Source organism: Carcharodon carcharias, chromosome 38 (assembly GCF_017639515.1).
Source record: "Carcharodon carcharias isolate sCarCar2 chromosome 38, sCarCar2.pri, whole genome shotgun sequence".
NCBI lineage: Eukaryota > Metazoa > Chordata > Chondrichthyes > Lamniformes > Lamnidae > Carcharodon > Carcharodon carcharias.
Genome location: NC_054504.1, coordinates 83072 through 108891, shown reverse-complemented (window position 1 = coordinate 108891; position 25820 = coordinate 83072).

Sequence of the window (25820 nt, the reverse complement as noted above, 5' to 3'; positions counted from 1 at the left end):
TTACAGAGATAGGGATGGGTGTAGGGGCTGGAGTAGGTTACAGAGATAGGGAGGTGTAGGGGCTGGAGGAGGTTACAGAGATAGGGATCGTTGTAGGGGCTGGAGGAGGTTAGACAGATATGGAGTGTTTTAGGGGCTGGAGGACATTACAGATAAATGGAGGGTTTTGTGTATGGAGGTGGTTACAGAGATGGGGATGGCTGTAGCGTCTGTATGAGGTTTCAGAGATAGGGATGTTTGTAGCATCTTGAGGAGGTTACAGAGACAGGGAGGGTTGTAGGGGCTGGAGGAGTTTACAGAGATATGGAGGGGTGTAGGGTCTGGAGGTGGTTACAGAGATAACGATAGTTGTAGCTTCTAGAGGAGGTTACAGAGATAGGGAGATTTGTGGAGGCTGGAGGAGGTTACAGAGATAGGGAGGTTTGTGGAGTCTGGAGGAGGTTACAGAGATAGGATGTGTTGTAGGGATTGGAGGAGGTTACAGAGATAGGGAGGGTTCTAGGGGCTGTTAGAGGTTACAGTGATAGGGAGGGTTGTAGGAGCTGGAGCACTTTACAGCGATAGGGAGGGTTGTATGGGCCTGATAAATGTTGCCGAGAAAGGGTGGGTTGTAGTTTCTGGAGGAGATTAACGAGATGGGAAGGTCTTTAGAAGCTGGAGATGGTTACAGAGACAGGTTTGTTGCATCTATTGGTGGATACAGTGAAAGAGAGTCTTCTAGTGTCTGGAGGAGGTTACAGAGATAGGGAGGGGTGCAGGGGCTGGAGGAGATAACAGAGATACGGAGGGTTGTAGAGACTGTCGGAAGTTACTGAGATAGGGAGTACGGGGGCTGAAGAGTGTTAAAGACACTGGGAGGGCATTAGGAGCTGGAGGAGGTTAGAGAGATGTGGAGGGGTGTAGGGGCTAGAGGAGGTTACAGAGATAGGGATGTGTAGGGGCTGGAGGAGGTTACAGAAATAGGGAGGGCTGTTGGATTTGGATGACGTTGGAGAGATGTGGAGGGTTGTAGGGGCGGGAGGGCATTATAGAAAAAGGGCGGGTTGTAGGGGCTGGAGCAGGTTACAGAGATAGGGAGGGTTGTAGGGGCTGGAGGAGATTACAGAGATAGGGAGGGGTATATGGGCTGGAGGAGGTTACAGAGATAGGTAGGGGTGTATGGGCTGGAGGAGGTTACAGAGATAGGGATGGTTGTAGGGGCTGGAGGAGATTACAGAGATAGGGAGGGGTATATGGGCTGGAGGAGGAAACAGAGATAAGGAGGGGTATATGGGCTGGAGGAGGTTACAGAGATAGGTAGGGGTATATTGGCTGGAGGAGGTTACAGAGATAGGTAGGGGTGTATGGGCTGGAGGAGGTTACAGAGATAGGGAGGGTTGTAGTGGCTGTAGGAGGTTACAGAGATAGGGAGGGGTGTACAGGCTGGAGGAGGTTACAAATATAGGGATTGTTGTGTGGGGCAGAAGGAGGTTACAGAGATAGGGAGGGGTGTAGGGGCTGAAGGGGGTTCCAGTGATAGGGATGTTTGTTGTTTCCAGAGGAGATTAAGGCGATAGGAAGTTCTTTAGTGGCTGAAGATGTTTACAGAGAGGGGGTTGTTGAATCTAGTGGAGGCTACAGAGAAATAAGGTCTTCTATTTTCTGGAGAAGGTTACAGAGAAAGGGAGGGGTGCTGGGGCAGGAGGAGGTTACAGAGCTAGGGAGAGGTGTAGGGGCTAGAAGAGGTTACAGAGATAGGGAGGTTGTAGGGGCTGGAGGAGGTTACAGAGATATGGAGGGTTTTAGTGAGTGGAGGTGATTACAGAAATAGGGAGGGGTGTAGGGGCTGGAGGAGGTTACAGAGATAGGGAGGGTTGTAGAGGCTGGAGGAGGTTAAAGAGAAAGGGCGGGTTGTTGGAGCTGGAGGGAGTTACACAGATAGAGAGGGTTGTAGGGGCTGGAGGAGGTTACAGAGATAGTGAGGGATGAGGGGCTGAAGGAGGTTACAGAGATAAGGAGGTTTGTATGGGTTGGAGGAGGTTACAGAGATGTGGATGTTTGTAGGGGCTTGTGTAGGTTATAGAAACAGAGAGGGTTGTAGGGGTTGGAGCAGGTTACAGAGATATTGACCGTTGTAGGGGCTGGAAGATGTTACAGAGATAGGCAGGTTTGTAGGCACTGGAGGAGGTTACAGAGACAGGGAGGATTGTAAGGGCTGGAGGAGTTTACAGAGATAGGGAGGGTTGTAGGGGCTGGAGGAGGTTACAGGGATATGGAGGGGTGTATGGGCTGCAGAAGATTACAGAGATAGGGAGTGTTGTAGGGGCTGGAGGAGGTTACAGAGATAGGGAGGATTGTAAGGCCTGGATAAGGTTACAGAGATATGGAGGGTTGTAGGGGCTGGAGGAGGTTACAGAGATAGGGAGGATTGTAAGGCCTGGATAAGGTTACAGAGATAGGGAGGGTTGTAGGGGCAGGAGGAGGTTACAGAGATAGGGAGGGTTGTAGGGGCTGGAGGAGGTTACATATATATGGAGGGGTGTATGGGCTGGAGGATTTTACAGAGATAGGGAGGATTGTAAGGCCTGGATAAGGTTACAGAGACATGGAGGGTTGTGGGGGCTGGAGGAGGTTACAGAGATAGGGAGGGTTGTAGGGGCTGGAGGAGGTTACAGAGATAGGGACGGTTGTAGGGGCTGGAGGAGGTTACAGAGATAGCGAGGGTTGTGGGGGCTGGAGGAGATTACAGATATAGGGAGGCGTGTACAGGCTGGAGGAAGTTACAAATATAGGGATTGTTGTGTGAGGCAGAAGGAGATTACAAATATAGGGAGGGGTGTAGGAGCTGTAGGAGGTTACAGAGATAGGGAGGGGTTTTGGGGCTGAAGGGGGTTCCAGTGATAGGGATGTTTGTTTTTTCCAGAGGAGATTAAGGAGATAGGAAGGTCTTTAGAGGCTGAAGATGGTTACAGAGACAGGGTCATTGCATCTAGTGGAGGCTACAGAAATAAAGTCTTCTATTGTCTGGAGGAGGTTAAAGAGAAAGGGAGGGGTGCTGGGGCTGGAGGAGGTTACAGAGATAGGGATGGGTGTAGGGGCTGGAGGAGGTTACAGAGATAGGGATGGGTGTAGGGGCTGGAGTAGGTTACAGAGATAGGGAGGTGTAGGGGTGGAGTAGGTTACAGAGATAGGGATCGTTGTAGGGGCTGGAGGAGGTTAGACAGATATGGAGTGTTTTAGGGGCTGGAGGACATTACGGATAAATGGAGGGTTTTGTGTCTGGAGGTGGTTACAGAGATGGGGATGGCTGTAGCGTCTGTATGAGGTTTCAGAGATAGGGAGGTTTGTAGCATCTTGAGGAGGTTACAGAAACAGGGAGGGTTGTAGGGGCTGGAGGAGTTTACAGAGATATGGAGGGGTGTAGGGTCTGGAGGTGGTTACAGAGATAACGATAGTTGTAGCTTCTAGAGGAGGTTACAGAGATAGGGAGGTTTGTGGAGGCTGGAGGAGGTTACAGAGATAGGGAGGTTTGTGGAGGCTGGAGGAGGTTACAGAGATAGTATGTGTTGTAGGGATTGGAGGAGGTTACATGATAGGGAGGGTTCTAGGGGCTGTTAGAGGTTACAGTGATAGGGAGGGTTGTAGGAGCTGGAGCACTTTACAGCGATAGGGAGGGTTGTATGGGCCTGGAAAATGTTACAGAGAAAGGGTGGGTTGTATTTTCTGGAGGAGATTAACGAGATGGGAAGGTCTTTAGAAGCTGGAGATGGTTACAGAGACAGGATTGTTGCATCTATTGGTGGATACAGTGAAAGAGAGTCTTCTAGTGTCTGGAGGAGGTTACAGAGATAGGGAGGGGTGCAGGGGCTGGAGGAGATAACAGAGATACGGAGGGTTGTAGAGACTGTCGGAAGTTACTGAGATAGGGAGTGCGGGGGCTGAAGAGTGTTAAAGACACTGGGAGGGCATTAGGAGCTGGAGGAGGTTAGAGAGATGTGGAGGGGTGTAGGGGCTAGAGGAGGTTACAGAGATAGGGATGTGTAGGGGCTGGAGGAGGTTACAGAAATAGGGAGGGCTGTTGGAGTTGGATGACGTTGGAGAGATGTGGAGGGTTGTAGGGGCGGGAGGGCATTATAGAAAAAGGGCGGGTTGTAGGGGCTGGAGCAGGTTACAGAGATAGGGAGGGTTGTAGGGGCTGGAGGGGATTACAGAGATAGGGAGGGGTATATGGTCTGGAGGAGGTTACAGAGATAGGTAGGGGTGTATGGGCTGGAGGAGGTTACAGAGATAGGAATGGTTTTAGGGGCTGGGGGAAATTACAAAGATATGGAGGGGTATATGGGCTGGAGGAGGTTACAGAGATAAGGAGGGGTATATGGGCTGGAGGAGGTTACAGAGATAGGTAGGGGTATATTGGCTGGAGGAGGTTACAGAGATAGGTAGGGGTGTATGGGCTGGAGGAGGTTACAGAGATAGGGAGGGTTGTAGTGGCTTTAGGAGTTTACATAGATACAGAGGCGTGTACAGGCTGGAGAATGTTACAAATATAGGGATTGTTGTGTGGGGCAGAAGGATGTTACAGAGATAGGGAGGGGTGTAGGGGCTGAAGGGGGTCCAGTGATAGGGATGTTTGTTGTTTCCAGAGGAGATTAAGGCGATAGGAAGTTCTTTAGTGGCTGAAGATGTTTACAGAGAGGGGGTTGTTGCATCTAGTGGAGGCTACAGAGAAATAAGGTCTTCTATTGTCTGGAGAAGGTTACAGAGAAAGGGAGGGGTGCTGGGGCTGGAGGAGGTTACAGAGCTAGGGAGAGGTGTAGGGACTGTAAGAGGTTACAGAGATAGGGAGGTTGTAGGGGCTGGAGGAGGTTACAGAGATATGGAGGGTTGTAGGGAGTGGAGGTGATTACAGAAATAGGGAGGGGTGTAGGGTCTGGAGGAGGTTACAGAGATAGGGAGGGTTGTAGAGGCTGGAGGAGGTTAAAGAGAAAGAGCGGGTTGTTGGAGCTGGAGAGAGTTACACAGATAGAGAGGGTTGTAGGGGCTGAATGAGGTTACAGAGATAGTGAGGGATGAGGGGCTGAAGGAGGTTACAGAGATAAGGAGGTTTGTATGGGTTGGAGGAGGTTACCGAGATATGGATGTTTGTAGGGGCTTGTGTAGGTTATAGAAACAGAGAGGGTTGTAGGGGTTGGAGCAGGTTACAGAGATATTGACCGTTGTAGTGGCTGGAAGATGTTACAGAGATAGGGAGGTTTGTAGGCACTGGAGGAGGTTACAGAGACAGGGAGGATTGTAAAGGCTGGAGGAGTTTACAGAGATAGGGAGGGTTGTAGTGGCTGGAGGAGGTTACAGGGATATGGAGGGGTGTATGGGCTGGAGAAGATTACAGAGATAGGGAGTGTTGTAGGGGCTGGAGGAGGTTACAGAGATAGGGAGGATTGTAAGGCCTGGATAAGGTTACAGAGATATGGAGGGTTGTAGGGGCTGGAGGAGGTTACAGAGATAGGGAGGATTGTAAGGCCTGGATAAGGTTACAGAGATAGGGAGGGTTGTAGGGGCAGGAGGAGGTTACAGAGATAGGGAGGGTTGTAGGGGCTGGAGGAGGTTACATAGATATGGAGGGGTGTATGGGCTGGAGGATTTTACAGAGATAGGGAGGATTGTAAGGCCTGGATAAGGTTACAGAGACATGGAGGGTTGTGGGGGCTGGAGGAGGTTACAGAGATAGGGAGGGTTGTAGGGGCTGGAGGAGGTTACAGAGATAGGGACGGTTGTAGGGGCTGGAGGAGGTTACAGAGATAGCGAGGGTTGTGGGGGCTGGAGGAGGTTACAGAGATAGGGACGGTTGTAGGGGCTGGAGGAGGTTACAGAGATAGCGAGGGTTGTGGGGGCTGGAGGAGATTACAGATATAGGGAGGCGTGTACAGGCTGGAGGAAGTTACAAATATAGGGATTGTTGTGTGAGGCAGAAGGAGGTTACAAATATAGGGAGGGGTGTAGGAGCTGTAGGATGTTACAGAGATAGGGAGGGGTTTCGGGGCTGAAGGGGGTTCCAGTGATAGGGATGTTTGTTTTTTCCAGAGGAGATTAAGGAGATAGGAAGGTCTTTAGAGGCTGAAGATGGTTACAGAGACAGGGTCATTGCATCTAGTGGAGGCTACAGAAATAAAGTCTTCTATTGTCTGGAGGAGGTTAAAGAGAAAGGGAGGGGTGCTGGGGCTGGAGGAGGTTACAGAGATAGGGATGGGTGTAGGGGCTGGAGGAGGTTACAGAGATAGGGATGGGTGTAGGGGCTGGAGTAGGTTACAGAGATAGGGAGGTGTAGGGGTGGAGTAGGTTACAGAGATAGGGATCGTTGTAGGGGCTGGAGGAGGTTAGACAGATATGGAGTGTTTTAGGGGCTGGAGGACATTACGGATAAATGGAGGGTTTTGTGTCTGGAGGTGGTTACAGAGATGGGGATGGCTGTAGCGTCTGTATGAGGTTTCAGAGATAGGGAGGTTTGTAGCATCTTGAGGAGGTTACAGAAACAGGGAGGGTTGTAGGGGCTGGAGGAGTTTACAGAGATATGGAGGGGTGTAGGGTCTGGAGGTGGTTACAGAGATAACGATAGTTGTAGCTTCTAGAGGAGGTTACAGAGATAGGGAGATTTGTGGAGGCTGGAGGAGGTTACAGAGATAGGGAGGTTTGTGGAGGCTGGAGGAGGTTACAGAGATAGTATGTGTTGTAGGGATTGGAGGAGGTTACAGAGATAGGGAGGGTTCTAGGGGCTGTTAGAGGTTACAGTGATAGGGAGGGTTGTAGGAGCTGGAGCACTTTACAGCGATAGGGAGGGTTGTATGGGCCTGGAAAATGTTACAGAGAAAGGGTGGGTTGTATTTTCTGGAGGAGATTAACGAGATGGGAAGGTCTTTAGAAGCTGGAGATGGTTACAGAGACAGGATTGTTGCATCTATTGGTGGATACAGTGAAAGAGAGTCTTCTAGTGTCTGGAGGAGGTTACAGAGATAGGGAGGGGTGCAGGGGCTGGAGGAGATAACAGAGATACGGAGGGTTGTAGAGACTGTCGGAAGTTACTGAGATAGGGAGTGCGGGGGCTGAAGAGTGTTAAAGACACTGGGAGGGCATTAGGAGCTGGAGGAGGTTAGAGAGATGTGGAGGGGTGTAGGGGCTAGAGGAGGTTACAGAGATAGGGATGTGTAGGGGCTGGAGGAGGTTACAGAAATAGGGAGGGCTGTTGGAGTTGGATGACGTTGGAGAGATGTGGAGGGTTGTAGGGGCGGGAGGGCATTATAGAAAAAGGGCGGGTTGTAGGGGCTGGAGCAGGTTACAGAGATAGGGAGGGTTGTAGGGGCTGGAGGAGATTACAGAGATAGGGAGGGGTATATGGGCTGGAGGAGGTTACAGAGATAGGTAGGGGTGTATGGGCTGGAGGAGGTTACAGAGATAGGGATGGTTGTAGGGGCTGGAGGAGATTACAGAGATAGGGAGGGGTATATGGGCTGGAGGAGGAAACAGAGATAAGGAGGGGTATATGGGCTGGAGGAGGTTGCAGAGATAGGTAGGGGTATATTGGCTGGAGGAGTTTACAGAGATAGGTAGGGGTGTATGGGCTGGAGGAGGTTACAGAGATAGGGAGGGTTGTAGTGGCTGTAGGAGGTTACAGAGATAGGGAGGGGTGTACAGGCTGGAGGAGGTTACAAATATAGGGATTGTTGTGTGGGGCAGAAGGAGGTTACAGAGATAGGGAGGGGTGTAGGGGCTGAAGGGGGTTCCAGTGATAGGGATGTTTGTTGTTTCCAGAGGAGATTAAGCGATAGGAAGTTCTTTAGTGGCTGAAGATGCTTACAGAGAGGGGGTTGTTGAATCTAGTGGAGGCTACAGAGAAATAAGGTCTTCTATTGTCTGGAGAAGGTTACAGAGAAAGGGAGGGGTGCTGGGGCAGGAGGAGGTTACAGAGCTAGGGAGAGGTGTAGGGGCTAGAAGAGGTTACAGAGATAGGGAGGTTGTAGGGGCTGGAGGAGGTTACAGAGATATGGAGGGTTTTAGTGAGTGGAGGTGATTACAGAAATAGGGAGGGGTGTAGGGGCTGGAGGAGGTTACAGAGATAGGGAGGGTTGTAGAGGCTGGAGGAGGTTAAAGAGAAAGGGCGGGTTGTTGGAGCTGGAGGGAGTTACACAGATAGAGAGGGTTGTAGGGGCTGGAGGAGGTTACAGAGATAGTGAGGGATGAGGGGCTGAAGGAGGTTACAGAGATAAGGAGGTTTGTATGGGTTGGAGGAGGTTACAGAGATGTGGATGTTTGTAGGGGCTTGTGTAGGTTATAGAAACAGAGAGGGTTGTAGGGGTTGGAGCAGGTTACAGAGATATTGACCGTTGTAGGGGCTGGAAGATGTTACAGAGATAGGCAGGTTTGTAGGCACTGGAGGAGGTTACAGAGACAGGGAGGATTGTAAGGGCTGGAGGAGTTTACAGAGATAGGGAGGGTTGTAGGGGCTGGAGGAGGTTACAGGGATATGGAGGGGTGTATGGGCTGGAGAAGATTACAGAGATAGGGAGTGTTGTAGGGGCTGGAGGAGGTTACAGAGATAGGGAGGATTGTAAGGCCTGGATAAGGTTACAGAGATATGGAGGGTTGTAGGGGCTAGAGGAGGTTACAGAGATAGGGAGGATTGTAAGGCCTGGATAAGTTTACAGAGATAGGGAGGGTTGTAGGGGCTGGAGGAGGTTACAGAGATAGGGAGGGTTGTAGGGGCTGGAGGAGGTTACATAGATATGGAGGGGTGTATGGGCTGGAGGAGGTTACAGAGATAGGGAGGATTGTAAGGCCTGGATAAGGTTACAGAGATATGGAGGGTTGTGGGGGCTGGAGGAGGTTACAGAGATAGGGAGGGTTGTAGGGGCTGGAGGAGGTTACAGAGATAGGGACGGTTGTAGGGGCTGGAGGAGGTTACAGAGATAGCGAGGGTTGTGGGGACTGGAGGAGATTACAGATATAGGGAGGCATGTACATGCTGGAGGAGGTTACAAATATAGGGATTGTTGTGTGAGGCAGAAGGAGGTTACAAATATAGGGAGGGGTGTAGGAGCTGTAGGAGGTTACAGAGATAGGGAGGGGTTTTGGGGCTGAAGGGGGTTCCAGTGATAGGGATGTTTGTTTTTTCCAGAGGAGATTAAGGAGATAGGAAGGTCTTTAGAGGCTGAAGATGGTTACAGAGACAGGGTCATTGCATCTAGTGGATGCTACAAAAATAAAGTCTTCTATTGTCTGGAGGAGGTTAAAGAGAAAGGGAGGGGTGCTGGGGCTGGAGGAGGTTACAGAGATAGGGATGGGTGTAGGGGCTGGAGGAGGTTACAGAGATAGGGATGGGTGTAGGGGCTGGAGTAGGTTACAGAGATAGGGAGGTGTAGGGGCTGGAGGAGGTTACAGAGATAGGGATCGTTGTAGGGGCTGGAGGAGGTTAGACAGATATGGAGTGTTTTAGGGGCTGGAGGACATTTCAGATAAATGGAGGGTTTTGTGTATGGTGGTGGTTACAGAGATGGGGATGGCTGTAGCGTCTGTATGTGGTTTCAGAGATAGGGATGTTTGTAGCATCTTGAGGAGGTTACAGAGACAGGGAGGGTTGTAGGGGCTGGAGGAGTTTACAGAGATATGGAGGGGTGTAGGGTCTGGAGGTGGTTACAGAGATAACGATAGTTGTAGCTTCTAGAGGAGGTTACAGAGATAGGGAGATTTGTGGAGGCTGGAGGAGGTTACAGAGATAGGGAGGTTTGTGGAGTCTGGAGGAGGTTACAGAGATAGGATGTGTTGTAGGGATTGGAGGAGGTTACAGAGATAGGGAGGGTTCTAGGGGCTGTTAGAGGTTACAGTGATAGGGAGGGTTGTAGGAGCTGGAGCACTTTACAGCGATAGGGAGGGTTGTATGGGCCTGAAAAATGTTGCCGAGAAAGGGTGGGTTGTAGTTTCTGGAGGAGATTAACGAGATGGGAAGGTCTTTAGAAGCTGGAGATGGTTACAGAGACAGGTTTGTTGCATCTATTGGTGGATACAGTGAAAGAGAGTCTTCTAGTGTCTGGAGGAGGTTACAGAGATAGGGAGGGGTGCAGGGGCTGGAGGAGATAACAGAGATACGGAGGGTTGTAGAGACTGTCGGAAGTTACTGAGATAGGGAGTGCGGGGGCTGAAGAGTGTTAAAGACACTGGGAGGGCATTAGGAGCTGGAGGAGGTTAGAGAGATGTGGAGGGGTGTAGGGGCTAGAGGAAGTTACAGAGATAGGGATGTGTAGGGGCTGGAGGAGGTTACAGAAATAGGGAGGGCTGTTGGATTTGGATGACGTTGGAGAGATGTGGAGGGTTGTAGGGGCGGGAGGGCATTATAGAAAAAGGGCGGGTTGTAGGGGCTGGAGCAGGTTACAGAGATAGGGAGGGTTGTAGGGGCTGGAGGAGATTACAGAGATAGGGAGGGGTATATGGGCTGGAGGAGGTTACAGAGATAGGTAGGGGTGTATGGGCTGGAGGAGGGTACAGAGATAAGGAGGGTTGTAGGGGCTGGAGGAGGTTACAGAGATAGGGAGGGGTATATGGGCTGGAGGAGGTTACAGAGATAAGGAGGGGTATATGGGCTGGAGGAGGTTACAGAGATAGGTAGGGCTATATGGGCTGGAGGAGGTTACAGAGATAGGTAGGGGTGTATGGGCTGGAGGAGGTTACAGAGATAGGGAGGGTTGTAGTGGCTGTAGGAGGTTACAGAGATAGGGAGGGGTGTACAGGCTGGAGGAGGTTACAAATATAGGGATTGTTGTGTGGGGCAGAAGGAGGTTACAGAGATAGGGAGGGGTGTAGGGGCTGAAGGGGGTTCCAGTGATAGGGATGTTTGTTGTTTCCAGAGGAGATTAAGGCGATAGGAAGTTCTTTAGTGGCTGAAGATTTTTACAGAGAGGGAGTTGTTGCATCTAGTGGAGGCTACAGAGAAATAAGGTCTTCTATTGTCTGGAGAAGGTTACAGAGAAAGGGAGGGGTGCTGGGGCTGGAGGAGGTTACAGAGCTAGGGAGAGGTGTAGGGGCTGGAAGAGGTTACAGAGATAGGGACGTTGTAGGGGCTGAAGTTGGTTACAGAGACAGGGAGTGGTCTATGGGGCTGGATGAGGTTACAGATATAGGGAGGGGTGTTGGGGCTGGAGGAGGTTACATAGATATGGAGTGTTGTAGGGCTGGAGGACATTACGGAGAAATGGCGGGTTTTGGGGCTTGAGGCGGTTACAGAGCTAGGGATGGGTGTAGCGTCTGTGTGAGGTTTCAGAAATAGGGAGGTTTGTAGCATCTAGAGGAGGTTACAGAGATAGGGACGGTTGTAGGGGCTTGTGGAGTTTACAGAGATAGGGATGTGTGCAGGGTCTGGAGGTGGTTACCGAGATAACGAATGTTGTAGCGTCTAGAGGAGGTTACAGAGATAGGGAGGATTGTAGGGGCTGGAGGAGTTTACAGAGATAGGGAGGGTTTTAGAGGCTGGAGGGGTTCAAAGAGAAATGGAGGGTTGTAGTGGCTGGAGGAGGTTACAGAGTAAGGGAGGGTTGTATGTGCTGGTGGAGGATACAGAGATAGGGATGGTTGTAGGGGCTGGAGGAGGTTACAGAGATGGGATGTGTTGTAGGGATTGGAGGAGGTTACAGAGATAGGGAGGGTTCTAGGGGCTGGAGGAGGTTACAGAGTTAGGGAGGGGTGTAGGGGCTGGAGGAGGTTACAGAGTTAGTGAGGGGTGTAGGGACTGGAGGAGGTTACAGAGTAATGGAGGGTTATAGGGGCAGGAGGATATTACAGAGATACGGAGGGTTATATGGGCTGGAGGAGGTTACAGAGATAATGAGGGCTTTAGGAGCTGGAGGATGTTACTTAGATAGGGAGTGTTTTAGGGGCTGGAGGAGATTACAAAGATAGAAAGAGTTGTAGCGTCTAGGGGAGATTACCGAGATAGGTAGAGCTGTGGGGGCTGGAGGAGGTTCCAGAGATAGGGAGGGTTGTAGGGGCTGGAGCAGGTTGCAGAGATGTGGAGGATTGTATGGGTTGGAGCAGGTTCCAGAGAGAGGGAGATTTGTCGAGGCTGGAGGAGGTTACAGAAATAGAGAGATTTGTAGGAGGCTGGAGGAGGTTACAGAGATAGGGAGGGGTGTAGGGGCTGGAGGAGTTTACAGAGATAGGGAGGGTAGTAGGGGCTGAAGTAGGTTACAGGGATAGGGATTGTTGTGTGGGGCAGAAGGAGGTTACAGAGATATGGACAGGTTTAGGGAGTGGAGGAGGTTACAGATATAGGGAGGTGTGTAGGGGCTGGAGGAGGTTACAGAGTTAGGGAGGTGTGTAGGTGCTGAAGGAGGTTACATAGATAGGGAGCGGTGTAGGGGCTGAAGGATGTTACAGAGATAGGGAGGGATGTAGGGACTGGAGGAGGTTAGAGATATAGGGAGTGGTGTAGTGGCTGGAGGGGTTTACAGAGATAGGGAGTGTTGTAGGGCCCGGAGGAGGTTACAGAGATAGGGAGGGGTGTAGGGACTGGAGGAAGTTAGAGAGATAGGGAGGGTTGTAGGGGCTGGAGAAGGTTACAGAGATAGGGAGGGGTGTAGGGGCTGGAGGAGGTTACAGAGATAGGGAGGGTTGTAGGGGCTGCGGTGGTTACAGAGATAGGGAGGTTTGTATGGGCTGGAGGTGGTTACAGATATAGGGAGGGTTGTAGTGGCTGGAGCAGGTAACAGAGATAGGGAGGGTTGTAGGGGCTGAGGAGGTTACAGAGATAGGGAGGGGTGTAGGGGCTGGAGGAGGTTACAGAGATAGGGAGGGTTGTAGGGGCTGAGGAGGTTACAGAGATAGGGAGGGGTGTAGGGGCTGGAGGAGGTTACAGAGATAGGGAGGGTTGGAGGGGCTGGAGGAGTTTACAGAGATAGGGAGTGGTGAAGGGGCTGAGGAGGTTACAGAGATAGGGTGGGGTGTAGGTGTTGGAGGAGGTTACAGAGATAGGGAGTGTTGTAGGGGCTGGAAGAGGTTACAGAGATAGGGAGGCGTGTAGGGGCTTGAGGATGTTACAGAAATTGGGTGGGTTGTAGGGTTTGGAGTAGGTTACCGAGATAGGGAGTGTTGTAGGAGCTGGAGCAGGTTACAGAGATAGGGATTGTTGTAGCATCTAGAGGAGGTTACAGAGATAGGTAAGGTTCTAGGGGCTGGTGGAGTTTACAAAGATAGGAAGTGTTGTTGGGGCTGGAGCACATTACAGAGATAGGGAGGGTTATATGTGCTGTAGGAGGTTACAAAGATAGGGAGGGCTGTAGGGGCTGGAGGTTGCTGCTTAGATAGGGGATGTTTTAGTAGCTGGAGGATGTTACAGAGATAGCGGGTTTTGTTGCGTCTAGAAGTGGTTACTGAGTTAGGGAGTGTTGTAGGGGCTGGAGGAGGTTATAGAGATAGGGAGGGCTGTAGGGGCTGGAGGGTGTTGCATAGCTAGGGAGTGTTTTAGGGGCTGGAGGAGGTTACAGAGATATGGAAGGGTGTAGGGGCTGGAGGTCATTACAGAGATAGGTATGGTTGTAGCCTCTGGAGGAGGTTACAGCGATAGGGAGGGTTGTAGGACCTGGAGGACCTTACAGAGTTAGGGATGTTTGTAGCTTCTAGAGGTTGTTACAGATATAGAGAGTATTAAAGGTTCTGGAGGAGTTAACAGATGTAGGGAGTGTTGCAGGGCCTGGAGTAGGTTACATAATTAAGGAGAACTGTATTGCGCCTGACTCCACGTTTTTTAACATTTACCCCTGCCCTCTTAGTGGGACCTTATCAAAATGCTTTTTGAATTGCAAATGATCCACATGCAATGGTATCCCCTATTTTTTCTACGCAAAAGGCTCCAGTAGATTAGTTACGCTTGATTCCCCTTTCATAAATCCATACTGACATTTTCTAATCCCATTAATGCTTTCCAGGTGTTCTGTTACCAAGTCCTTTTCCAATAGACTCTAGCATTTTTCCCACTATTGATGTTAGTCTAACTGGTCTATAATCCACTTGCTTTTTTTCTCTCCCTCCTTTATTAAAATATGGGGTTACATTTGCCGCCCTCCAATCTGTAGGGACTGTTCCAGAATCTGCTGGATTTTGGGAGCTGACCAGCATTTCATCCAATATTTCCAGGGCCATATCCAAAAAGTGGTTAGCTACTATCTGCAGCTGGACACATGCCCTGACCACAGGGCTGCCAGGGAGGCTTGAAGTGCCCATGAATTCCCACATAGCGCAGGAGGAGCATACCACATTCGTGAGCTCTGCTACCATGACTTCCCTTTAGATGAAGCTCGTTGGTTACTCCCCTTAAAGAATGCTAATTACGCATTCAGACCACTTCATTCCCAAGTCCTCAACTTATTTTGTTTGACCTAATGGGCTGCAGCAGTTTAATTAATAGAAAAGGTAGATGTAGAAGTGCTCGCCTGACCCCACTTACAAATCCTGCATCAGAAGCAAGTCATCATTTTGTACTCCACCTCCTGAATGTCCTGAGGTTCTGCCTCCCCTCTCTGTTCTCAGCCTTTGTCTTTCACGCCTTTCTATGCCGCTAAGCATCACATGCTCTCTCGTGGTGGGTAGTATTAGATAGCAGTTCCAAGATACACGCTGAAATGCAGATATACATCACAACATCCCCCTTTCTTTTCAGAATTGAATTTGCAAACCCCTACTAATAAGAATGAAAATTCTGGGTTACAGGAGGACATAAACTGGATGGGCCGTTACATGAGTGCAAGACCCTCGGCCATCAGGTAGCTAGAGTGGGAGTTGAGCCCCGATCTTAAGGCTGAGTGGCACGGGCGCTGCCCACTCTAGCAGATGAGCTCCTTGCTGAAACTTAACAGAGTGATGCTGAGGGCAGGGTTGTTGCTGGGATTTGAGGAGGTGGGGAACTTTAACGCTAATGCCTGGTGAACATTATAACTCGCTTGTGCTGTGGCCTTCTTCAGCGATATGAAATTCAACCATGAAACTTGACACATGAGGTGGACATTGCAATTTCAAGGTGAGATGTGTTCGTCGAATCCGGGGCATCGGAGAAGTCAAAACCAGGCACAGTAACTTTCTTTATTGAGAGAGTTTATTGAGTAGTTGAGTCGCAAAAATCTCCTCCCACACAACCAGTGCCCCAGCTGCCCCCTATTTATACGTGACCCCTTATAACCAATAAACTGATGAAGAGGTAAACTCATGAATTAATTAAAGGGGTGCGGAAACAAAATAAAAACTTCAAAAGGAGGCTTAAATTTTCAAATTAAAACCATGTCCCTGGGGCTGAGAATGAATCCAGCACTAGCGGCGACCACCGGTGGTGGAAGGATTTCCTATTTATAGGCCATTTTTGTAAAACAAAATAAAAAAAACTAAACTAGAAATCAATGGGGAGCAGTGGTGGTGGTGTAGTGACAGCCCTTGGTGGGGCACTGTAATTGAAACAGTAACTCTATAGGAAGCTTAAAGAGCTAAATCCAGAAGCTGTTTATGTGGGTGATGGCGCAAAACAGACCCCGCATTGCCCCCGGTCACGGAAGGATTCCCCATTTATACGTGCTTAAAGACTATTAACAGCCACCACCTGTTTCTCTAACCCTTAACAATGTAATTGACTTGATCTGAACAAGCATTAACAACGTCATTGATGTGACATGAACAAACCTACAACAATATGTTTAGCATGACTTTAACAAGCCGGATGACCTTAAGTCATCTGTGACAGGACCGACGCTATCGATCGGGGTGGTGACCTTTTTGAATCAGCTGGACGGCAGCCACTTGACGTGGAGACATTTCGTTTCATGGTCCCGGCTCCGCCAACAGGGAAAGCCACAGATCGCGCACGGTGGAGCATTTTGCACGGGTGAGGGCGATGCACTGGATGAATTCACAATGCGAGCTGGCCATCCATTCTCACTTTCTCAGGAATTGAAGGATTGGGGCAAAGGGATGTTTCAGCATACCCTTCACCTGCTCCCTGAACTTGGACTGGGTCACGGCGTAGATACAAGTGTTTGTGCAGCAGCTCAGGAGCTGCAGCATGAAGCCCAGCTCCGACATAAAATAAGGTAGGTACACGGACTGATGACCCATCCAAGTCATCCGGATCCAGATGGAATAAACCATTAGGGTCGACCATAACAGGATGAAATTCCCCGAGATCACAAACAGCAAAATGATGGATTTCCTTCGACTCTCCATCTCCAGGTCTCTGGTGTTCTCACCACTGCTGGGAGCCCGGAGCCTCCTGCGGACCCTGCTGTTCACTAAGATGTGTCTGACGGTGAGAACATTGAGCAGCAGGATCAGGACAAACGGGACGCAGGGTGTCAGGATCTGATGCAGGAACTCGATTGCGGTCCAGACCGGTGAGAAATCAGCATACAATGCTATCAGGCAAAACCAGGGTTGATTGACTAGCACATAACTCCCTGTCAGCATAAAATACCAGAAAATATTCTTCAAACCGCTCAGCGCTGTCACTGTGCCCAGAACCACAGCCGCCGTTCTCTCGGTGCAATATTTACTTTTCAGCTTCCGGCAACAAATGGCCATGAATCGATCAAAGGTGAAAGCGACAGTGAACCAGACGGAACAGTCGGTGACTGCGTACAGCAGGACAGCGTGGATGTTACACACGGGGATGGACTCCAGGAAAACAAATTCTTCCTCAAAAACAATCGGAATTTGTCTCAATATCAGGTCGAGGATGGTGACCAGTAGATCCGACGCTGCCATGGCCACCAAGTAGCGAGTGACACAGTTGGAGAGACCGCACTTTCCTCGAGATAAGATCACAATCGTCACTGAGTTATCTGGGAGAGAGGAAAATGAACAGGGACATTATGCATTAAAGCCGGAGCAAAGTTTCCAGTTTGTCTGAGGGCTTAGTGCCATTTTCAAATGTGTTACTCTACCCAGTGATGGTCTAGAAGGATTGCACTTGTGACAAGGTTACCTGGTGGAGAAAGGGGCCATCAAAGACTGGAGTCAAAGTGGACATTATTATTTGTTGTGAAGTAACATCGGAGGATGTGCTGATTCCTGCCCCACATCAGTACCCAGAGACCCTGGATTACTGGTAGCACAATAAGACTAAGTTTCCCCTTCCAGCATTGAACTGGTGCCTGCAAGAATGGTGCACAACCAAGAAAGGAGTGGATGAAATTCAACCAGGGCTGTCGAAGGGTCATGAGGACTCGAAACGTCAACTCTTTTCTTCTCCGCCGATGCTGCCAGACCTGCTTAGTTTTTCCAGGTAATTCTGTTTTTGTTTTAGAAAATTAATTGTAACTTTGTGTTTCAGAATCCACAAGCCATTTTAAGGTTCATTGAAAGTGCAACCTGGGACAAAAAATTGCTCGTACCAACATTAGCCGAAACATTGGCGTTTATGTTAAATCTGATGTTGTTTTATTAGTTGCATGAGATGTGGGCATCGATGGCTGGGCCCAGAATTGTTGCCCATCTCTAATTGCCCGCTTGAGAAGGTGGTGGGTGAGCCGCCTTCCTGAGCCGCTGCAGTCCCCATGTGGTGTAGGTTCACCCACGGCGCTGTTAGGGAGGGAGTTCCAGGAATTTGTCTGCATGGTGTAGGTACACCCACAGCGCTGGAAGGGAGGAGTTCCAGGATTTTGTCCGTGTGGTGTAGGTACACACACAGTGCTGGAAGGGAGGGAGTTCCAGGAATTTGTCCGTGTGGTGCAGGTACACCCACGGCGCTGTTAGGCAGGTAGTTCCAGGATTTTGCCCTCAGGTGGTGTAGGTACACCCACAGCGCTGTTAGGGAGGGAGTTCCTGGATTTTGTCCCGTGTGGTGTAGGTACACCCACGGCACTGTTCGAGTGGGAGTTCCAGGATTTTGTCCCGTGTGGTGTAGGTAAATCCACGGCGCTGTTACGGAGGGAGTTCCAGGATTTTGTCCCGTGTGGTGTAGATACACCCACGGCACTGTTAGGGAGGGAGTTCCAGGATTTGGACCCCAGCAACAGTGAAGGAACGGCTGATATATTTCCAAGTTCGGATGGTGAGGGGCTCGGAGGGGATCTTCCAGGTGGTGGTGTTCCCCCTGTGTCTGCTGCCCTCGTCCTTCTAGACGTTAGAGGTCGTGGGTTTGGGCAGCGCTGTCGAAGGAGCCTTGGCGAGTTGCTGCAGTGCATCTGTGTGGTTCTGAAGTCCGCGGGTCTGAGTCCCACGTGATTGGGGCAAGGAAGTTGCGTCCAACACCCGATCGCTGGGGCAGCGATCATGAGACACCCCCAAACCCCAGGCTGTGTTGGGGGGAGGGGCCATGGTTCGGATCCCTCCACTACATGCCGGCGCGATCGCAATTCAGACCCCAAAGCCGGAGATGGACATCCCGGCTACACCAAACCACGCTCGATCGTGGCATCAAACCAGCAGCTTGGCGAATGCCCCTCTCGTGTTGGATATCTGCCCCCACTCCCCAGTACAACACTCCCTCAACCTTGAATGCACCAGACACCCACCACACCCCCCACAAACCCTCACATTCCACGGTGGGTGACTCTCAGCTACCCCCCTCCGATAGGTAATCCGGAAATCCAAACCAGATCGAGGGGGCAGTTAGGGATAATGGTAACCGATATGTGGCCCACCTTCCCATGGAGAGGGGTAAAGGGGCAGGTTGATTTACCAGTTGGGAGATCCCTTCCAGCACTCGCCAGTGACAGTGTGTTGAGGAGGTGGGTGGGGTGGGTTTGCAGTGGGGTAAGATTGGGGGAGGTGACTGAGCGAGACCGGAAAGCAGGTTGGAGTCTCTCCACCATCAACATTGACAGCTCCTGAACACAACATGCATTTGGAAACCCATTTACCCACAGCGGAGACCTATAACACAGCAGCTCTGATACTCACTGCCCATCCCCACCACAGCGAGGAGAGGGTAGGAAACCTTTGCAATGGCGACGAGGGTACGATGTATCTGATCCTCTAATTCAACGCTGATTCCCATTGGTGGTCGCATTCTCTCTCTTCCTCTGCCCGCCTCCCTTTCTCTCTGTCTCTCTCTGTCTCTCCTTTCTCTCTCTGTCTCTCCTTTCTCTCTCTGTCTCTCTCTGTCTCTCTCTGTCGCTCTCTGTCTCTATTTTTGTCCTCTTTCTCTGTCTCTCTCTCTGTCTCACTCACTCTGTCTCTGTCTCTCTCTGTCTCACTCTGTCTGTCTCTCTCTGTCTCTCTCTGTCTCTCTCTGTCTGTCTCTCTCTGTCGCTCTCTGTCTCTCTCTGTCTCTCTCTATGTCTCTCCCTCTGTCTCTCTCTGTCGCTCTCTGTCTGTCTCTCTCTGTCACTCTCTGTCTCTCTCTGTCTCTCTCTGTCTCTCTCTGTAGCCGCTGATCCCTCTTGCTGTTGGAGGTGATGCTCCCACTGTCACAATGGGTCTACACATCCATCGCAGTTCACTTATTAAAGGAAGAGGTGAAAGCCTCAGGGACACCATTAGTTTCCCTGGGGGATGTTGGGGGGAGGGTTAAACCCACATTACTTGCAGCCACTGAACAAACAAGGGCAGTTAACCCTTTGGTGACCCAGCACATTTCGTGGAGCACCAAACATGTTGGAAGGCAGTGTCAGAGTGAGACCCCCAAACCACACAAGCAGCAGTGTAGGGCTGGACCCCCGTTATTTCCAGGAGCTGGCGTGGATCAGACAGCAGGGTATTTAAGTTTGAGGTGAGGTGGGGGTTAAGTGTCCCTGGGCGGCGAGCGGCTGCCCCCTCCTGGTGGGGAGCTGGGAGCAGTGATAAAGGCCCCCTGCCCAAACTGGGCCTCGCCCATGTCCCAGAGGGTGGTCAACACAGGCATCACTTAAAAGCCCAGAGTGCTTATCGATTCAATTCCTCACCACAGATCTGACTTAAACTCACCTCGAGACATGTTGACGTACGCACAAATATAGGTAGATCACAGAATGGGACAAATATCCTTTCCGGAGTGTGGGAATATCTCCATGGATCAGCAGGACAGAGGTGCAGTGTGTTTCTGAATGGGTGAGAGATGGGGATGTGCAGATGTGCAAAGGGACCTGGGTCTCCATGTTGAGGACTCACTGGAAGACAATATGCAGGTGCAGCAAGGGGTCAGGAAGGTGAATGGTTTGCTAGACCCCTCTCGCTAGGGGGTTCTTGAGTACAGGAGGGAGCAAGTCTTCCTTCACCTGTGTAGAGCCTTGGTTTGAGCTCACTTGGAGTATTCTGTGCAGTTCTGGGAATGATGAGGCTGAAGGATTCGCTACAATCTTCAGTCAGAGGTACCGAGTGGATGATCCATCTCGGTCTCCTCCGGAGGTCCCCAGCATCACAGATGCCAGTCTTCAGCTAATTCAATACACTCCACGTGATATCAACAAATGGCTGAATGCACTGGATACTGCAAAGGTTGTGGGCCCTGACAATATTCCAGCAATAGTCCTAGAGACTTGTGTTCCAGAACTTGCCGAGCCACGAGCCAAGCTGTTCCAGTACAGCTACAACACTGGCATCTACCCGGCTATGTGGGAAATTGCCCAGGTATGTCCTGTACACAAAAAGCAGGACAAATCCAACCCAGCCAACTACCGCCCCATCAGTCTACTCTCCATCATCAGTAAAGTAATGGAAGGGATCATCAACAGAGCTATGAAGCGACACTTGCTTAGCAATAACCTGCTCACTGAGGCCCAGTTTGTGTTCTGCCAAGGTCACTCAGCTCCTGACCTCATTACAGCTTTGGTTCAAACATGGACACAAGAGTTGAGCTCCCGAGGTGAGTTGAGACTGACTGCCCTTGATATCAAGGGAGCATTTGACCGATTGTGGCATCAAGGAGCCCCAGCAAAACTGGAGTCAATGGCGATCAGGGGGAAAACTCTCCGCTGGTTGGAGTCATACCCAGCACAAAGGAAGATGGTTGTGGTTGTTGGAGGTCAGACATCTCAGCTCCAGGACATCACTGCAGGAGTTCCTCAGGGTTAGTGTCCTTGGCCCAACCATCTTCAGCTGCTTCATCAATGACCTTCCTTCCATCATAAGGTCAGAAGTGGGGATGTTCACTGAAGTTTGCACAATGTTCACCATTCACAACTCCTCAGATACTGAAGCAGCCCCATGGCCAAATGCAGCAAGACCTGGACGACATCCAGGCTTGGGGCTGACAAGTGGCAAGTAACATTCACACCACACAAGTGCCAGGAAATGACCATCTCCAGAAAGAGAGAATCCAACCAACTCCCCTTAATGTTCAAAGGTATTGACATCACTGAATCACCGATTATCAACATCCTGGGGGTTACCATTGAGCAGGAACTGAACTGGGACCAGCCATATAAATACTGTGGCTACAAGAGGAGGTCAGAGGATGGGAATCTTGTGGAGAGTCACTCACCTCCTGACTCCCCCCAAAGCCTGTCCACCATCTAGAAGGCACAATTCAGGAGTGTGATGGGATACTCCCCACTTGCCTGGATCAAAGCAGCTCCCACAACACTCAAGAAGCTCGACACCGTCCAGGACAAAATAGCCCCGCTTGATCAGTACCCCATCCACAAACATTCACTCCCTCCACCACCGACGCACAGGGGCAGCAGCGTTTGTACCATCTACAAGATGCACTGCAGCAACTTGCCAAGGCTCCTTCGACAGCGCCGCCCAAACCCACGACCTCTACCATCTAGAAGGACGAGGGCAGCAGACACATGGGGAACACCACCACCTGGAAGTTCCCCTCCGAGCCCCTCACCATCCCGTCTAGGATATATGTCGGCCGTTCCTTCACTGTCGCAGGGTCCAAATCCTGGAACTCCCTCCCAAAGAGTGCTGTGGGAGTACCTACACGACACAGACAAAATCCTGGAACTCCGTCCCTAACAGCGCCGTGGGTGTAGCTACACCAAACGGGACAAAATCCTGGAACTCCCTTTCTAACAGCACCATGGGTGTAGCTACACCACACGGGACAAAATCCTGGAACTCCCTCCCGAACAGTGCTGTGGGTGTACCTACACCACATGGACAAATCCTGGAACTCCCTCCCTAACAGCGCTGTGGGTGTACCTACACCACATGGACAAAATCCTGGAACTCCCTCCCTAACAGAGCATTGAGTGTACCTAAACCACATGGACAAAATCCTGGAACTCCCTCCCTAACAGCGCCATGGGAGTACTTCGACCACATGGACAAACTACTGGAACTCCCTCCCTAACAGCACCGTGCGTGTTCCTACACCGCACGGACAAAATCCTGGAACTCCCTCCCTAACAGCGCCATGGGTGTACCTACACCACACGGATAAAATCCTGGTTCTCCCCCTCTAACAGCACTGTGGGTGTACCTACATCACACGGACAAATTCCTGGAACTCCCTCGCTAACAGCACTGTTGGTGTACCTAAACCACACGGGACATAATCCTGGAACTCCCTCCCTAACAGCGCTGTGGGTGTACCTACACCACACGGGACAAAATCCTGGAACTCCCTCCCTAACAGCGCTGTTGGTGTACCTACACCACACGGGGACTGCAGCGGTTCAAGAATGTGGCTCAAGCACCACCTTCTCAAGGGGCATTTAGGGATAGGCAATAAATGCAGGTCACATTAGCAATGCTCATATCCCATCGATGAATAACAATAATAAAAAATATTATTAACCTCTTCACTTTTTTCCTCCAGTCACCTCTGCATGTGTTTACACTAACTTTTCCCTTCCTAGGAATATACTTCGACTCTACCTGAGCTCTCCCCATTAAGGTCGTCCAGTTTCCCTCCAGCTTATGATTCTAGTTCATTCGGCCCTAATACATCGTTACCCCATTGAGGTTGGCTTTCCGCCAGTTACTAATTCTTACTCTCGGTTGGTCTTTTTCCTTCTCCGTAGCCAGCCTAAACTTTATATACTGACCAATGTCCCCGAAATGCTCCACCTCTGAGTATTGATCCAATTGGCCCACCTCATTCCTAAGAAGCAGGTCTGGCAGTGCTTGTTTGACTTGAATCATTCTGCTGTAGAAAATGCTCCTCAGCACCCTCGAGGAACTCTTGCCCCTCTCTGCCCTTCAAACTTTCACCATCCCAGTCTATATCAGAATAATTAAAATCCCCCATCATGACTACAAGATAAATCTTGCACCTCTCTGTAATTTCCTTGCAGATTTGTTCCTCTATGGCATTCCCATCAGTTGGTGGCCTAGAGAATACACCGAGCTTTGATAATTTTGTTCCTTATTTCTAGCTAAATAGATTCTGCCCTTGAGCCCCTCTGGCCATCCCTGTGTCTCCAGTGCTGCAATTCTCTGCTCCACCAATGCTGCCACTCCTGCCCCTTCCCAACAAAATGAATCCTTCAGTCCGCCTTGCACTAAAGTTCATCGGCCATGTGTCTGTCCATTTTGTCATATATCCAGTAAGGTCTCACTACTCTCCCCCTCACAAGTACAGGTTCTGTGTCATCCACATCTAAAAGCCCTTTTCGAACTCCCGTATACCCAGCATGAAGCAGGTTAGCCCCATCAGCCATTCCCATTACGTTGTCAGCAATGAGATCCAACTGACCTTCTGATGGTGAGGGGGTCCAGGGACTCTAAGACCCAACAGGGCTTGGGAGTGTCTTGCATGCACGGGCCTGGGTTGGACATCTCATGTTTTGTTCCAATTCATCGGGCCGGAGCAGGGGAGGGGCAAGTGCGCCTGTGCCAAAACAGAAAACAACATGGAAACCGTATCATGTGACCCAGGATCGGAGCACCATTGCCAAATTTGTTCCCAAACAGGAGGGGCAGGGAGAGGGGGCAGAGAGAGATGTCCCAGCAGATAGATGCGGATAGAGGATGAAGGCAGCGAATAAGGGGTTGTGGTTGGCAGATGTTAACTGGAGATTCTCCAGGGGGAGCCTTGGCAATTGATACAGTGGCAGGAGTTGGTGACTCCATGTTGGGAGAAGGTACCCCTTTCAAGAAGAGTTATTCAGCTCGGCGCTGCTAAAGAGCTGAGGTTCTGATTGCGGGTCGCTGCCAGAGAGGAGAAACAGGAATCCAGAGGATCGGAACGTCGGGAGATGAGATTGAAACTCTGCACTGAAGCCTGTCAATGAGGTCAACAAGTTGGGTTGGAAACTGGAGCGAATTCAAGGCAAGATCTTTGAATGCGAAGAGAGAGAGAGAGAGAGAGAGAGAGAGAGAGAGAGGGAGAGAGAGAAAGGCAGAATTGCAGTCAGTGTGGTTGACTCACAACGCTTACTGATGTCTGGGTGGTTGCCTGAAAAATCCATGGAACCTGTTTTGGTCTCATCTGCCTTTGATTTTGCAATGTGGTGTGCTGAACCACAGTTTACCGGTTAATTCACATATCGCACGGGTGAATGATGGTCTTTCAGGTAGATGTTGCAATTGTTAATAATCTATCACCCTTGTGTAAAAAATGACATTTTTGTGTGTGACCAAACCCCAGGTAACCTTGTAGGTTTATTCTCTAAGCAAGTGACTTCAATCTCCAACTTTGTCTACTTTAAACATGACTTTTCTACTCTCTAACTGGATTGTACCAAAAACTTTGGGTTCTGTGCTGGGTCATTCCTTTCAGTCACCACTTGCCTTTAACAAGTCCCTCGCCCTTGTCAATCATTCACCCATGCTTTGTCAAAGAATTCTTTCTCAATCCGAGATTGTGGCCTCGGGAGTTCTCTCCCAACCCCCACAGTCAGCTGACCACTCTGATATTTACACGGATCGGCCATCTCTCATTTCTTAAAGGCACAGTCAATTCAACAAACATCCGGCCCTGTCACGCCGCTCCCACACACAAGGAGGGTTGAAAGGTTCTCGACACTGCCCTCTACCATTCCCACCATTGCTGCCGTCCGCAAGACTCACACTTCCCACCAAGCCCGGGGGAAATGCCCCACTTGGGTGTGGTGGAAGAGGTGTTGGATTGGCAGGGGTTAACTTTTCACTATTCTGTCATGGGATATGGGCATCAGTGGCTGAGCCAGAATTTGTTGCCCCTCCCAAATTGCCACGTTCAGAAGGTGAAGGGTGAGAAGCCTTATTGAGCCGCTGCTGTCCCCGTGTGGTGTAGGTACACCCACGGCGCTGTTAGGGATGGAGTTCCAGGATTTTGTCCCGAGTGGTGTAGGTACACCCACGGTGCTGTTAGAGACGGCGTTCCAGGGTATTGTCCCGTGTGGTGTAGGTATACCCACGGCGCTGTTAGGGAGGGAGTTCCAGGATTTTGTCCCCGTGTGGTGTAGGTACACCCACGGCGCTGTTAGGGAGGGAGATCCAGGAGTGTGTCCTGTGTGGTGTAGGTACACCCACGGTATTGTTAGGGAGGGAGTTCCAGGATTTTGTCCGTGTGGCGTAGGTACACCCACGGCGCTGTTAGGGAGGGAGTTCCAGGATGTTGTCCGTGTGGTGTAGGTACATCCACGGCGCTGTTAGGGAGGGAGTTCCAGGATTTTGTCCCGTGTGGTGTAGGTAGACCAAGGGCGCTGTTAGGGAGGGAGTTCCAGGATTTTGACCCAGAGCCAGTGATGGAACGGCCGATATATTTCCAAGTCAGGATGGTGATGGGCTCGGAGGGGAACATCCAGGTGATGGTGTTCCCCATGTGTCTGCTGCCCTCGTCCTTCTAGATGGTAGAGGTCGTGAGTTTGGGCGGCGCTGTCGAAGGAGCCTTGGCAAGTTGCTGCAGTGCATCTTGTAGATGGTACACACACTGCTGCCACCGTGCGTCGGTGGTGGAGGGAGTGAGTGTTTGTGGATGGGGTGCCGGTCAAGCGGGGGCTGCTTTGTCCTGGATGGTGTCGAGCTTCTTC